The following is a 14938-nucleotide window of genomic DNA, read 5'->3' on the forward strand; positions in this document are numbered from 1 at the left end:
TGCTTCCATGTTGAGGCATTTCATTACAGGTCGTCTGTTCCTCCCTTCTGAAATTCTCTAAGTAACAGGAAGTTGTTGGCTTTCGAAGTCTGGGCACCTGGCACGCTGTGAGTCTTTGCTCAAGTTGGCAGAATACGGTGTGACCGCAAACCCTCAAGGATTAATAGGCTGGAAAAGCACAGGCTTCATGTCTGTCCTTAGTGTTCCTTAATGCTAAGAGTGCTACTGGGGGGAAAAACAAGCAAATGACAGCAGTCGTAACTTGACATTCATTGCTTTGAGACCCACCTTGTCTTTCTTTATAACTATAGAAACATAGTTTAGGCAACCAATCAATATACTGGGTAGGGTTTTACTGTTCGTTTCAGTAGATGGCACTTGATCTCTATTATTTTTTTGTAATAATTTCAAGGTGTGCGTTACAGTAAATGTTTGACTAGCTTTATGACAAATTTTGCTTTTGATCCTGGGATTGCAGGGCTGCTTAGTTAGTTACCTCTCAGATATATTTCTCATTCTGGTGGTTTTCTCTTCCCTGTTGAAAACATGTAAAACTGATTTAAAATGTTTTATGCACATTAGAATGAAAACCATGTGCCTTATATTAAGGGTGATTGTGCAAAAGCTTTCAGCTGAATCAGGTTTAGCATGTGATTTCATGCGTTTGCATATATGCTGTGGACACATACCTGCAGCATTTGCTGCTGTGAATGCATGCCTGCGGGGTTTGTTGCTGTGCACCAGCCAGCCTCTCTCCTCCTTGTGCATTGGACCCAGATTTAGGAGATGTGTTGAAGAGGCCTCTGAAAGCCCTCTGTTAAACTTCTGCCGCCAACATAACGGGACGGCTGGGATGTTGACCTAGTCTATGACTAGGTCATAGTGAACTATGAGTTCACTCCCTTTCTGTGTCCTGTTAAGTCATCCCTGCCAAAGATGATGTTTTCCAGCTTCTAAAAGTACTTCTGACCAGCCTATTCATTTCTAGTCAAGCAGACCAGGTAGTACTGCCAGGCATATGAGAAAACTCCTGAGGTGACACCACATGCTTCCTTGTTAAAGACTTGTCCGTAAGTGGATTTACACATCACGGACGTTTTTCCAAAACTGTCATATACAAGTTGAGTATCATGTTATACATCTATTGGTATTTCTTGAACCTCCAGTCTCAATGTTTCTAATGAGGTTGGAGTAGCAAAGTAGCATCCTTCCATCTCTGATCGAAAGAGCCTTTTGGTTTGAACAGAAAGATAAGTTGTCCAGACTGTTCTTTTCTCCATGAACATGTGTTCCCCCAACAGAGGTCATTTCAGGATGAGAAGGGAAAATTGCTGGCAGCTGTTCTAAAGTGGTGTTAGAAGAGCTCAAACTGCATATAGAATCACAAAAAATAATTAGGTCAGGCTAATATCCGTACGAAGAATCTCTGTAAGGTACATAAAGCAGGAAAAAAACTACACCTAGTAATGCTCTTTGTCTGTTCCAACATCTGCTCGTGGCTGCTCTGCAAATCCATGAATTAAAAACAATGAAGAAAAATGCTGGCTCAGGATACAGTGATATGCAGAGTCTACATGATGGCTCTCAGCCAATCTCAGTAATTAGTTTGTAGTGACTGTTTCTAGAGATGAGCTTGACTGACTGTGGTTTCACAGCACGCACAAGCCACGTTCCATATTTATTTTGAGATCTGCAGTGCTTATACTTTGCATGAATGCAGTTCAGATTACTACCAAAGCTATAGTATTTAGATGAGATTGGAAAACTGCTTAATGAGATAAATTTTGATTATTTGAAAACAAACTTTCTTCCAAAGTAAGAAAAGTAGGTGAACTAGATGAGCAAAAACCAAGATACATAATTAGTTTAGATCACACAACCAGCAGTATGAATTGAGGGGATCAAGTAAAATCAAGTTTAGATCTAAATGCAGGGAAGCAGGATCTGCGTTGAAGTTCTTCCCCAAAGTCTTCTGCCTGGTATTGAGCTGGAAGTCTCCTCACCCAGCAGGTTTGAACAGTTGATGGTCACCCACACTGAAAGTTTTGCTCCACGTCTTCTCTGACTGCATGTTTGCCAGCTGCCAATTTATCAGCTGTTACTGCGCTGTGCAATCAGCTGCAACATGATTAACAGATCTGTCTGATGAGAGAGCACAGGCAAGCAGTCAGGTAGATGTCCACCCAAGAGTGACAAGCGATAGCTTCTTTGGCCAGCGCAGTGGGATAGGGGAGGGGATGCTGATGCCAGGCATTGCTGTGCTCAGGTTCTCACTGTCATTCTGGGAGCACAACTTGCAAGTCTGAGCTTGATGACTAAACTGCATATAAAATAAGAGGGGGTGGTTAGGTACTACAATCCAAGATTCACAGCAGAGAGCATGCCAGGCAGGAACGCACCTCTCCCAGTCCACAGGAGAGGCCAGAGAGGCGTGCCCATCTCCCAGATTTGGCCACCTACTTGTACCCTGCTTGCGCCCATGCACATGCCTCACATTCACTCTGAACCTCTGTACCAGAGCCAGACCACCTCTGTGAGTGCCAGCAACCAGCACGTTTCATTGCTTTGAACTATGGCCAGCACTGGTGCTACCACCCACCCTGTTTTGTGTGGCAGCTGAGCAAGTAGAGCTTGGGGAAAAGATCTGAGTTCAGTGCCCTCCTTAGACCAAAGGAGTTCAAATCCACACCTCTCACAAGAGTTCTCAACCACTGCAACCTACAGAGCATCTTCAGCTTCCTCCACTGGCTTTAGACCTCGTGGTAGTAGAGGGTATCTGTCGGACATGGGCAGCGGCAGAGCACATGGGAGCAGCTTCTCTGTCACACAAAGAATAGAGCAGTCTACGTGGAGGAGAGTCCTGGTCTTTGCTCCCAGGATTATATCTGCATTTACGCAGTTACTGTTGGATGTGAAATTTATAGCAAAGTGCAAGGCAAGAGTCTCATGTATAGTAATAGTAAATCGCATAGTAAGTCAAAGGCCAGGGACTGGAACAAAAACACGCTGTCAGCTGAGCTTGACACTGTGAATTGAGTACATTCCCTGCTGGCAGCCTTTGCCCTCAACATGGGTCATTTTTTAAAGGGTGTTATCTGAAGAAAAGCCGGAAATGCTGAAGCAAGACTTCATCACTTCTGTGCAGCTTCTTTTTCTTACATTTGTTCGTGCATGTGAGCAGTCTGGTTTTCTTTCCTAGATTGCTTGTGGTGTATGGTTATTGTGTGGATCTGTGTAAGAAATGTATATACTGGCTCCATATACATAAGTACGTATGTGATGCGGTTGCATACTGTCCTGGCAGACCAAGTATACCTAAGCTGTTCTACCTTGCCCAGCCAATTGCAGTGCTGTGGCAGGACGGTGTTAGCTCCCTAAGCAGTGGTCCTCCAACCCATGGGGCAGATGTGCACACACGTCTGACGTACCGTCACTGCCTTTTCTGCCTCTGCCTGGGTTGTGCCAGCTGGCACTGCCTGCACTCCTCATCATGGGCAGCACAGCATGCAGTCGTGGGGTTGCAGGCTCCCCTCTCCCCTCCTTGTCAGCTAGAGCTAGGTGACTGTAGTGGTGCTGTCAGGGCAGCAAGGAGGCTAAAAGGCAGTGCAGAAAGCATGATGCTGTTTGCAGCACTCTCTTAGCTCAGTGCCGTTGCCCACTGAGCAATAAAGTGCAGGGACAGCACTTGATACTGCACTATTTCACTCCAGTGTCTTGCAGGCAAGAAGCAATCCTGGAAAACGTTGCAGTACTTTGTTGGCCATCACTGTGTTGTTCTTCCCGTTGCACAGAGCGGTGCACAGCTCTGCTCCTAGGGAGTGGGCGTGCTGCTGCTTGTAGCCTGCTGCAAGGTGGGCTGGGGCCAGAGTGACGGGCCTCTCAGTGTTGGATGCCACTACGCGTGGCATGAGCGTTTCCGTCAGAGCATAGTGCCAAGTTGTCTTGCCTGCCAGCACTGTGACACTGAGTGGCCGCAGCATGGAAATATATGTATGAATGAATTTCAACTGAGATCCCGCTTAAGCTGATGACTCAATATGTGGTATCCTTTGTGGGAAATGTTGGGTAAGACAATCCTCTTAGTCAGGGGAGTCTCAGATCAGGGCAAAACAAGTGTTATAGCCAGTTCAGACAAAAGAAATGGTTTTTGAGAAATGGCAGCCTCTTTCATGGTTAATGCTGCTTAGGTGGGTTGTTCTGGGATTTAGATGTGTGAGCTTTCGCAATCACATTGTCACAGCGACAAACCTAGTCAACTGGGGTACAAGCCGTGCACATCACCATCAGTTCTGCAAAGGATTTAAGAAAGACTGTGCAGCTGAAGGTTTATCCACCCCAGTGGGGGATGATGGTATCTGCAGATGCATCATGGAAAATATAGCAAAAATGGGGTTCATGGAAAGTCTGCAGCTGCTGGCTGGGGGTGTCTGTGCGTGAGACGGCGCCCAGAAATTCTCAGGTGAGAGATGCTCCCCCCGACCAGCTGTTTAAAGGATGTTGGAAAGTTATTTCCATTCCCTCAGAATAAAGTCGTCGTACAATATTGTGGCTTTGCAGTGTAAGGCCCAGATATGGCTTTGGACATCTGCCATTTGAGTGACAGACTGAAAAAGATCCTAACTTTAGGGTGGGTATTTTTCCAGGTGATAAGACTTTCTTAGTAGCTCTACCTACTACTGATTGTAGCAAAATGAAAGCGGTTTTCCCTGTACATGCCAGGGCTTGGGAAATAAAAGCTGTGATCCATAGAAAGTCAGAAATCAGGTAGATGGCTTAACACCCCAGAAGCACTTGAGAGCCGCGCATGATTATTGGATTGATTTAAGGCTATTAGAACTGCTTTACTGTCCTTCTGTGTGCCACGAGAACCTGCATATGTGTGTACATACGCAGACACATATACCCTATTAGCCTATACACATTTATATGTGCATATGCATGTATGTGTACATCGTCTCAGAAACCAAAATGGAAGCGGCTTTTCCCCCAGCGCGTAGTCTTTTCATATGGTTTAAAGCAAGCGAAATCTGCAGTGACAGTTGTGTGCTGCTGCAGGAGCCATGTGAGCAGCCTGATTCTTGTATTGACGGCTGTAAGAAAGCAAACAGGTTGTCACAACAAATGTTCCTAGCCGTGTCCTAAAAGGGCTTCTTTAGTGTGAGGGGTTTGTGTCCAAATGGTTTTTCTCTGCTCTTGTTTAAGTGCCACTTCTGAAGAAATGTTGCAAATCCAGAACAAATCACGTGCTTGACATCAGGGATGTTGGAAAATTCATGCAACTGCTAAAATTCACACAGGATGGGCAAAGGGATGATGCCTGTTGTTCATTGTGATTTTTAAAACAGCCTTTGACTTATGATTTCCACTGTGTTTTTACTCATCCCTTTTCTTTTCCAGGGATTAAAACCAATTTTAGCTCTTCAAGCAACACAGGCTGTACCTCAGTGCCTGAAGCCCGTGTGTCGGCTGCTGGAAGCAAAAGGTCTTTTTCTCACAAGTAAGCAAAGCAATTTTTCCTGAAGAGTGAGAGAGTTGCTAGTGCAGAGAGAGACTACTATGTAAGGTCTTGCAGCTAATACATAAAATACCACTAGTGTGAGTTTTGAAACAATTTGGCTAACACTATGCTCTTGGGCAGCACTTACACTGATGAGAACTGTAATATGAGAAAGGGGAAAAAAAAGCTATATTTTTTGAGACCAAAACATGTCAGTAGGCCAGATCAGCCGACAGGTATTTTTTTTGTTGTTTGTTCATAACAAGTATGGGAGATACCCTCAGGTAAGACAGAAAAGACTTCAGCTGGAGTGGAGGAGGAGACAACTGGGTATATGTTGCTTAACAGCAGTACCTCTAAGAAGTTAACCTTAACCTTTTGGTCTTATCACTGTTTTCTCTTTGTAATAAACTGTCAGCTTGGCATGTCCCTTTCCAGGTCATGACCTTATTTTTTGTAGGAAGAAGTAGACAATATTGCCTTTGATGCTTTTGTATTCAACACCCTTGCCCAACCTTTCTGTAACTAAAACTATATGCAAATAAAAAAAAAAAAATAAATCAGTTATCTATCTAAACAAATCTTTCAAGAAAGATTTCTGTAAGATTTCTCCCTATCATTTGTGAAGTGCAAATCCAGAGAGCTTGTGAATGCGAGGGTGAGGACATTTGGGTGGAGCAGCGCACATTGTGCTCCACCCACAAAATCCCTGCTGGTTACATTTGTTGGAGCAGGTGCAAAGAGTTCAGATTGACAGGACGGGTTTCCTGCCCTTTGTGGAAGTGCTGGCAGGTAGGCCAGGCCGGGACTGGCAGTGGGATACCTCTATGCTTAAGTCACACAGATGTCTCTGAGGTCGGAGTGTGCCCCAGTGCACAGAGATTGGCAGAATGATGCTTAATGAGCAGTTTCCTATCTGTGTCATGAGACTGTTAGAAAAATAAACATTACCTAAGCACTCTCTAGATTAAATCTAACCAGTAAAGGTACTGGACAGGGGTGTGTGTGTGTGTGTGTGTGAAAAATACTAAGTATAATATGAAGCCCTAAAATCACCTTACTTGCAGTAAGATTCTGTATCATTGCATGTATTTCTGTGCATTTAAATGTAACTTTAAATTAGAGCATCCTGACCCACTTAATTAGACAGAAGTCCTCTGTAATAATGCTCCTTCAATTGCATTGCTGCGTTACGCACAGTCTATGTGAATTCTGCCTCACCCAAGAGTTGATGCTGTACTGTACGAAGTGGAAGGAGAGGTCTCCTTTGCGATATGTTCTCTTTTAACTGTTTGACTCAACTTCCTCTGAAAAATCTCAGTGTTGTCACAAACCACAGTCCAGCACTTCATTGTAAAATAATTATAAAATCACCCAAACCACAGCAGTGTGATGAAGGTTTGCAGCAGCCACCTTCCTTATAAACTGTTCCATTTTCAGAGGAGGGACGAAACCAAGTTAGGGAATCTTGAGGAGAGTTCTTGCTTCATAGTGCTGTGGTATTTAAATTTTTATGTTCAAGCCTCTTTGGTTGGCTGGATTTGCCTTTTTCTTTTCTGAAACCACCCCGTTCATTACAGTTTAGAAGAACAAATTCCATGAGAGGATGTAGGTAGCAGTGTAGCAGTGCAGGAAGACAAACCAAGTGAGCAAGCGAGGAACCCACCTTGGGAAGCTGTGCTCAGAGCACCTCAGTCCTTTGGCAGTTGCCAGCAGCACAGATACCAGTTGCTTTCAAGCCCACAGTCGACAGTCAGGTTATTTAATAAAGAGTGGGAAAAGAAAGGTAGATACGTATGAGGGAAACTGGAAGGAAGGAAGGAAGGAAGAAAAAAATGTGTGGTTTTCTTTGTCTATTTTAATACTATTTCAGCCTGCTCACAGTAGGGTTTGAACTATATCTAAGCAAATGAATGGTCAGGCATTGGAACAGGCTGCCCAGGGAGGAGGCAGAGTCGCCATTCCTGGAGGTACTTAAAAGATGTGTAGATGTGGCACCTCAGGGCATGGTTTAGGAGACTTGGTGATGTTGGGTTGACAGTTGGACTTGATGATCCTAGGGGTCTTTTCCAACCTTAATGATTCTATGGTTCTCTTCTATGATTCTATGAATAGTTGACAGTGGCAGCAGAAGCACCCTCTATGCCAAAGAGAGAAAGGAACAGTGGCTCAAACAAATCTGTTTTCATCACACACTGTGATCCCTCAGGCTGCTTGCCAAGGAGCATGAAAGCAGTCTTAGAGCAAACCTCCACGAGCAGGCATCTCTCTGCAGGTCTGGCCAGGGAAGGCTGAAGCGTGGTTCTTTTGGCACTAGCCCAGGCTGCAGTCCTCTCATTACTTAATGGAGTCAGAGGTTCAGGGAATGTGGATGATCTGGTGGAGTCAGTGGGGACCGTGCTAGCCACAGAGAAATGTGAAAATGGCCACCATTTCCCTAGATCACATAATTCAGACTGAGAGCCCCACAGTCAGTGAAAGAGTGTGCAGTGGCTGATGACTTCAGGACTTTCTTCCCGGCCACTCACAGTTATCTACCTGTTTTAGTGTGTAGACAACTTTGTGCGTGAAATAAGACACATAATGAGTTGTGTGATAAAGATAATCCAGTATGCTTTAACCATGTTGGTTCTCCTCCAGTTGTGGCCTTCATGGTCAGAATAATGGATCCTTATCCAACAAGTCCAGACCCAGCCCACCTGCTTCCCGTGAAAAGGCCCCTTTGTCAACACTGAGCAAAAACCAGCCGAGTCCTGCGAACACCCGTCAGAATTATGGGGCTTCTTTAGCCAGCAGAAGCAACTCAGGCTCAAACAAAGGAAGTGACAGCAGCCAAGTGACGAGGCAAGTCTTTATTTCAGCATCCTGGTGTTCAGCACACTGACTTACCTTCTCTGCACTCAAATGGGGCATCAGCTGGTTGTCTGGCTTGCCAAAGGGGTCGTGTTGCTCCTCAGCATGGGTGTGACTCTTCATATTGGTGGCTCGACAATCAACAGTGTGCTCTATCCCATGTAGAAGTTTTACTGTTTCAGTACTGTAAAATTCAAGGTTACTTTTAGTCAAAGCACTTTGTAGCTGGTTTTCACTCCAAGGCAGGCTCCTTTCCGTGGTTTTATGCTGTCAGTTCTCACGTGGCTTTCCTGGTTCTTTCACAGAAAGGTCCTTTCTCCTTTGGAGAGAGTTGGGTGGGGTTGTATAGAAAATATTGTATGCTCGGGTGAAAATTCACCCTGCCCGGCCTTAGGTACCTCTGCGTGCAGTTTCCTCTACAGGGAAGAAAACTAATACCTGCGGGAGCGTGCGACAGGTATTGCAGAGAAGAAATTGTTGTTTCTCTCCCTCCCTTTCTCTCTCTTTCCTCCCACCCCAGGCAACTCAACAGCCAAGCATGTCAGATACACACCTAAAGCTAGACAGGATTAATGTAGGTTTCAGGGTGCTCAGCTTCTTAACTCACATGTGGAGCTGAACTCAGTCTGTACGCTTCCTTACCTGGCTGTGTCTGCAGCTGGGTGCCCTTGCCAATGGCCCAGCTGCCTGCTCTTGGGCACCGTTTTGGGTGAGGAGATGGCTAGGTGTTTTAAAGTTAAATGTCTCATTTGAGGTAATGGCACTGAAAACAAGTACGATAAATAGTAAATTTTGTACTATAGCCACAAATCAGCCATTTTCTCAAGTACTTTGATTTGCCAGAGGGAGTCACTTGTGTGGACACTGAGGAGCCCAAAATGAGTCAAGCGCCATATCAGTCTATGGGATGTGTTCCTTTTTGCCAGGACTGAAGAACTGTAGGAGTGATGTTATGTGATGGTGTGATGGTTTTTTTCTTTTCAGGCGATCAGGGAAATCTATTTCTTGTGGTCACAATTGCAGCACTAAGCCAGAAAATCCGGAGCGGTATTTGACTCCTCTGCAGCAGAAAGAAGTTACAATACGGCATTTGAAAAAAAAGCTGAAGGAATCCGAGTGCAAAGTTACAGAAAGGTATATTTCACTTCAGAAATAAGACTGGACAAGATTTATTCAGGAGCATTAAGGGATGGGAGTCCTGATCATTTGTACTCTTTTCTTGACCATGTAAAGTTTTCATTAAGAGATTTGAAATATGATCGGGCTGATTAGGTTGTTTTCAGGTATTTAAGGTTTCATTGTGTGCTCAGTGAATATGTACCGTGCACTTTCGTTACAAATATGGCTGTCTCTTTTTCCCTTTTTTTGAACTTTCCCGATAGAAGACTTTCAAAGGATAGTTCTTCACCAGCCTACTTTAGCACTGAGACCTTTTATACATAAAAAAAGTTCCACCTCACTCAGAAAATACGACCAAAAATGTCCCCCTTTTCCCCTAATGAAAGAAAAGCTCTGACACAAGCTAGTGTGCCCGCTTGTGGTTTTGTTGCTTAGATATGGACTTTTTTGCAATAGCACTTTGTATGGATGCTAAGCGAAGAAGCAACAATGTACATTACACAGCAACAGATGTTGTCTCTTTTACTAAAGCTGTGCTCTGAGAACTGGCTTTCCAGCACACACAACCCAAGCGGGCACAACGGGTTGTTTGAATGGAGCCCCAAGGTAGAGTCCCAGGGACCCCTTGGTCCTGCTTTGGGTGGCCCAACATCTGTACCTGTGAGGGCTGGATCTCACGCAGGGGGCCCTTCTCCCCACTTGCTTGCAAGCGAAGGCAGAAGCCTCTGGATCCATGCTGAGCTGGGGGGGTGCAAAGCAAGCCGGGTGCAAAGCAAGCCAGGTGCCTGCAGCCCTGAGCCATCCTGCTGTCTGAGGCCACTGTTGGCTCTGGCTATACGTGACGAGCTGCTGGCAGGCACAGGGGACACATCCAGGCAGCTGTTTGTCATTTCCTCCAGGGTGAGGCAGTAGATGAGATGTCAAGCACTGTACTGGTTGGACCTAACCCAGAGGCCACCACTTTCACCTCAAAGTGTCCAGGATCACAGCATAGCCCACAAGGCTGCTGGCTGTGTGGCAAGGTTGGTGACTCCAGCTAGGAATCAGCCAGTGTGTCTTGGCAGCCAGCTGACATCTCTGCCAGTTCTCTCAGAGGTGGCAGCAAACGATGCATGGAGGAATTTGCTTCTTCCTTGGAGCATCTTTGCAGCATAGCCACCCCAGTGAGGTGGAGCCTCACGTTGACTCTTTAACTAGGCAGTCACCAGAATTGTTACGATATTTTTATTTTGCTCCAGGGAAAGAGAAATCGAAAAGCTCAAAGCTCAGGTGGAACATATGAAGGAAGACTGGATCGAAGACGAGTGTAATCATGTGGAGATGGAGCTGAGCCTCTTGGAAGCAAGGAGGGAAATTAAAGAACTCAAGCAAGTTATTGAGAGCATGAAGAACAGCTTGGCTGAGAAAGACAAAAAATTTCAGAAATACTTCCTAGAAATAAGCATTGAGAACAAGAAACTGGAATCTTTGGTGTCGAGCATGGAGATGGCCCTGAAGAGCTCTGTGAGAGATGAGCAGCGCCCGGAGTACACATGTGACTCTGAGGGCAAGCCGTTGTGTACCACGATGCCAGACAGCCCCACCACAGAGGACCAAGCTCTGGAGGAGCTGGCAGATAGTGGGCTGTTTCTTCATGAGGACACAGCTAACGGGACTGATTTATTTGAAGAGAGTTTGACCACCACAACCCCTGAGTTGAGTGAGCCAGCTCCCTCCAATTCTACTGTGAATCAAGAGATGCTTGAAAATGTTCTGGATGAAAAACTAACTTTTTCCCAGGAGGAGGAGGAGAAAGTCAGAAACATGATGGTGGAGCAGACCATCCACACTGATGTGGTGCCATATAGCCTAGAAGGGGAGCAGTTCATTCAAAACATGTTCAGAGCTCAGAGCTCAAGATGCCTGTCCTCTAAGCCCACCTTCTTCACTGAAGGAATTGGGTCAATTTCTCTTGAAAGCCTCAGTGATTCTGGTATCGTTGTGGACTTAACTCCAGGTGAGCCAAACTCGACCATCCTTTTGTCTCCTGTGACACCTCCATGCAGGAAGGTGGAGCACGGAGTTAATGAAAACCATTTTGTGAAAGAACTTGATTTTACAGAACCTCATGATGATGAAGTCTTTGGGTACGTCAATACTGTTTCTCAGACAGGAATAAAGAAGAGATACTGGAGCAGCAGACTCGCCAGCGATCTGGCTGTAGCAGCCCCTGTTGTACCAACTATCATGCGGCCTTTCAGTACTCATGGAGCAGGAACAGATCTCATTTACAGTACTAGACCATTGTTTTGCAGTTCTGTCCTAGTCCACCGTTTTGCTCTTGACTATTTGATTTGCCCTATAAATCGGTTTGAAAACATGTTACTTGTTTCAGAATGGAAAAGGTAAAGCCTTTCTACAGGATGTTTGTAACTGGTGTTTTTTGAGAGTACTGCTGCCTACAGAAATAGTCCTCCTGCTCCCAGTCACCATGTTCCCCACCCCCCCACCCCACCGCGCTGGTGTCTTTCTGGTGCCAACATATCTGCACAGTGAACATGACCAGGGAGATCAAGGAGAATACAGTGAGTTCTCTTTCATGTTTGTTTGCTGAATGTTAATTTGTTGTTTGTTAAGCTCAATGAGTTTCCCTGGCTGCTTCACTGGGCAAATATACCAGCACTTTGCACTGGCTCAAGAGTAGCGTGAGACGTGCACGGGAGCAAACGGCCAGAGAAAGGTGGGCTATTTCTTTAGGCAGCACTAACCTAAAGCTTTTGTGAAATTACAGTGTTGAGTGACACGGAGGCTTGTTCCCGCTAAGGATGTCACACATGTATTCCAGAGAGCATGCTAGTGTTATCCATTCGTTGTCCAAAGAGTCAGTTCAATTTAGAGGTAAACCCCCTATTCCCCAGGCAGTTTCCAGCACATTGTTTGTTCCTGTCTTGTGTAGTGTTCTTCTCAGTTGTACAATTGCTTGAGTGTTTCACTGGTCTTGTGTGTTTACAGGGACTGTAACCAAAAAGGTACTTTGTTGAGAGTCTTGAAACGTGTTAGAAATATAAGTATAGGTGTAGGTACAATTTGAGTGTTAATGTTGTTTTAAAGTTTTAATGTGTTGGAATGTTGTAGTCATATGAGCCCTTTGAAATGTATTGTGCTTTAGCTTATTGTTTATTTAAGTGTTTTATTGTAAATTACCTTTATAATCACAAGTTCAATGAAGCCTGTTAGAAATGGTAAATGTGTGAGTGTTTTATTGTAGCAAAGCCATATAAAATAGCCGGTCTCAGCTGAGCTATTGGGCACAGGCAGAGCTGGCGGAGGCACTGTATCAGGGCATAAGGAACCATCAGGACCCAAAGAAGAGAATTCTGCTGAGAAAAACTTCATTACAGCTCCAAGCATAAGCACTCAGGCAGAGAAAAAGGCTCCAGTTGGTCGGTGGACACACATGCCACCTGCATGACTGCACCCATGCTGAGTTAACAAATGCAAGTGCCTAATCTTTAATTCAATGCAATCTTCCAGAAGCTTGTAACTGCTCATTTCTGTGCTGCCAGGAGAGTGTCAGTCTTCCCGGCATTTAACAGAAGTCCAGAATACCTTGTTTAATTAACCTGAGAGCCATGCAGTCTCAGTGTGCCCGCTGAGATGCCACTGTGACCATCAAACCACAAATTCTTCCTGTCCAAAACTTGAAATCCATGCATAGTTCAGAGGAGGGCAATGCTAACCAACAGGCGACATAGCGGTGTTTGCCTGCCTCCACCCAACCAACCTTTCAACAACACCTCTGGCCGGTTAAACCTCACTGGCTTCCTGTTCTCCCCTCCAGCAAAGCAAGTGTAATATTTCTCTGTGCAACCCAGAGCAGAAGAAGCCTGGTGAAGCCAGACAACGCCATGCACTGCCCTGCCGCTTTGGGGAAGAATGGAGTTATTAGCCACAAGGAAGGAGGAATAGTTGGCCAGCATGTGGGGAGCATTTGCAACACTCAAGAGGGTGACATGCACCAATGCTTACAGAGGCAATTCAGAGACCTTTTGCATCCTTGTAATGCCTGGGTTCTGAATTACTTGTGTTTGCAACAGATTCCCTAGTGTTCATTAAGCATTTCACTAAGGAAGAGGAATCAAACAGGCATGTTGATGTAACACAGGCTCCAAGAGTTCACAAAGATGAGAACACGAGAGCGCCTTGCTTCCTCTGCCAGCAACTTCCTCTTCCACGCTCACCTACCTTGTTGGGTTCCTGCAGGCCACTTGACTTGCCTTATGACACTACTGCAATACATAGTTGCTGCAAAGTCACTTTCAAAAGCTTTTCTTTTAAGTACCTGGGCACAAGGGCCAAAATTAATAGGTTGGCGGGTGGAGGGGATGGGACTGGAACACATGACACAACATGCCTTATTGCTACTTCAAAGCATGTCTGTTCAAGGCTGAGAGCGCAATATTTTATATGGGATTTTACCATCTTTATCACAATTTTGGGTTTCTCTTTAACAGCCACTATTGTTTAAGTGATCTTTGCTTTGAGTGGTGGTGAAATGGAGCATAGTTTAGAGGACTAGTTTAGATCTTCAGTTCTAGGAGAGAGATTCACCTGTGACTACGTGGGTGTCTTTTGCAGCAGGCAGGCAACAAAGCAGTATGAACCTACACTTACATTTAAAATGTCAATAGGCTGAACTCATTTCAAACCATGTTTTGGACGTGGTCCATGTTTAAGACACAAGGCGCTAACACCAGAATAACGTCAAAATTGCTTCTTGCCCTTAAAAATCTTCTGTCCGCTCAACTCTCATAAGTTATTTAACTATGCTCAGCAAGAGAGTTCCCGTCACATTCCTGATAGAAGTCCGTGCTCTGATCTCTACCTGAAATACAGCTCACTTCCAAGCTGCCGCCTTTCCTCCTCCATCCTGCAAGCATGCAGACAGCTCAAGGTACCCTTTGTAAGAAGAGGCCTGAAGTACCACGATAAATGCTCCAGTCCCAGACTTTGTGGGACTGGCCTTTGCTCCCCGATCCACAGAGGCTATCCCAGTTGTTGTGACAAATGTACCACCTTGATTTTTCCCCATCTACTATTTGGCTTTACTCTTAGTCATGATTCACCTGGATCCTGCTGCTGCTGTATGGAGCAGCTAGGGGAGGACCATTAGCCTCCAAAGAGTTCAATAAAACCTCCTCCTTTTTCTGAGTTGAGAAATTGTTCATACCATACTGAGGCAAGAATTGAAGTCTTGCCTCAAAGTGTGCAGGTGGGGAGGACAAGCAGGGCATAGGTTAAGGGTCAGGTAGCAGGTGGCTGCTTGAATTCATGCTTACAGGGTAGCATAGGAACCAAGGCGGCTCCTTCCCTGGTTGAAGCAACACCTATTGATAATCCCATTATGCATTTCTCTTTCTAATCCAGGCTCAAAGAAGCCTTTCTTTAATATTCAGCTGAAGAGGTACCCAACATGCCTCTCAGCTGCTG

At 45.2% G+C, this 14938-nt stretch overlaps 1 long non-coding RNA gene across 1 annotated transcript; it reads left to right on the forward strand.

Annotated features, from left to right (window-relative positions):
* Window positions 1–11460: 11460 nt before the first annotated feature.
* On the forward strand, window positions 11461–12695 carry LOC142055798 (uncharacterized). Its single transcript, XR_012660055.1, has 2 exons — window positions 11461–11886; window positions 12223–12695. It is a non-coding gene; the product is annotated as an uncharacterized LOC142055798 (long non-coding RNA).
* The last annotated feature ends 2243 nt before the right edge of the window (window positions 12696–14938 follow it).

Source organism: Phalacrocorax aristotelis, chromosome 3 (genome assembly GCF_949628215.1).
Source record: "Phalacrocorax aristotelis chromosome 3, bGulAri2.1, whole genome shotgun sequence".
Classification (NCBI taxonomy): Eukaryota; Metazoa; Chordata; class Aves; order Suliformes; family Phalacrocoracidae; genus Phalacrocorax; species Phalacrocorax aristotelis.